Here is an 820-nt window from a genome sequence, read left to right as displayed (position 1 = left end):
CCGCTCTCCAGAGATGCTGCCTGTCCCGCTGAGTTACTAAAACATTTTGTGTCTATCAGCAGTACCTCCCTTCCAACACGAAGGCAGCTAGACGCGGGCGCTAGGACAGCGCGGAGCACCAGAGGCGCCAGTCTGTGGGCAGCCTGGTAGCGAGTGGCGAGGAATCCTCCGACCTCGCGTCACTGGATGGAGGCAACACGTGGTCGGATGGGTCATTATAAATGCCTCCGGTGTACGAGCCTGATGTTATCTGCTGGCAACTCTCTCCCTCTCACACACACGCACTCTCTCTCTCTCGCACACACACACACAATCTCCCACTCACTCACTCTCCCATCCAGGGATCTTTTATTAGCAGGAGCAGCGAATATAACGGTTCGCTGCTTAGATTTATTTTAAGTATATAAAGTTATTTTCTAATAAGCAGGACAACTCTGCTTTACTTTTTTTTAAACGTTGCATTTATCAGATTACATTTTTTTTGGCAAGTTTCTCTTTTTTTTTAAATCTCACCGTGGACCCAAGAACTCATCCCTGGTGGAATAAAGCTGGTGTTTTATTTTGCATTTCATTGGAGAAAAAAGAGAGAGAGAGAGAGAGAGAGAGAGAGAGAAAGTAAATTGGGCGAAGTTTAAAGACTTGGTGCGGACTGCAATGAAGTGAAGGTGTGTTTATCTTCGGCAGTAGCAGTGTTGGTGTCGGGATTGGCGCTGCGGCGAAGAGGCAGCGCTTGGCTAGTTTGGGAACTGCACCACTTTGAGAATCAAGAATAAGCAACACGAAAGATCCTCGCGCCTTTTTTTGTTGTAAATATCTAATC

The 820-nt window shown here is 47.0% G+C and overlaps 1 protein-coding gene across 1 annotated transcript in view; it reads left to right on the top strand.

The window, feature by feature from the left end:
- The first annotated feature begins 251 nt into the window (after positions 1–251).
- The window catches only part of tgfb2 (transforming growth factor, beta 2), an 80400-nt gene continuing 79831 nt past the window's right edge, over positions 252–820 (top strand). The window contains 1 exon segment of the mRNA XM_055639725.1: positions 252–820. This exon segment is cut by the window's right edge and continues 453 nt beyond it. The gene's annotated coding sequence lies outside the window, so the exon portion shown is untranslated.

This window comes from Leucoraja erinacea, chromosome 8 (assembly GCF_028641065.1).
Source record: "Leucoraja erinacea ecotype New England chromosome 8, Leri_hhj_1, whole genome shotgun sequence".
In the NCBI taxonomy this organism is placed as follows: Eukaryota; Metazoa; Chordata; class Chondrichthyes; order Rajiformes; family Rajidae; genus Leucoraja; species Leucoraja erinaceus.
The sequence above is the reverse complement of the archived record's forward strand: the minus strand, read 5'-3'. Positions and strand labels throughout refer to the sequence as shown.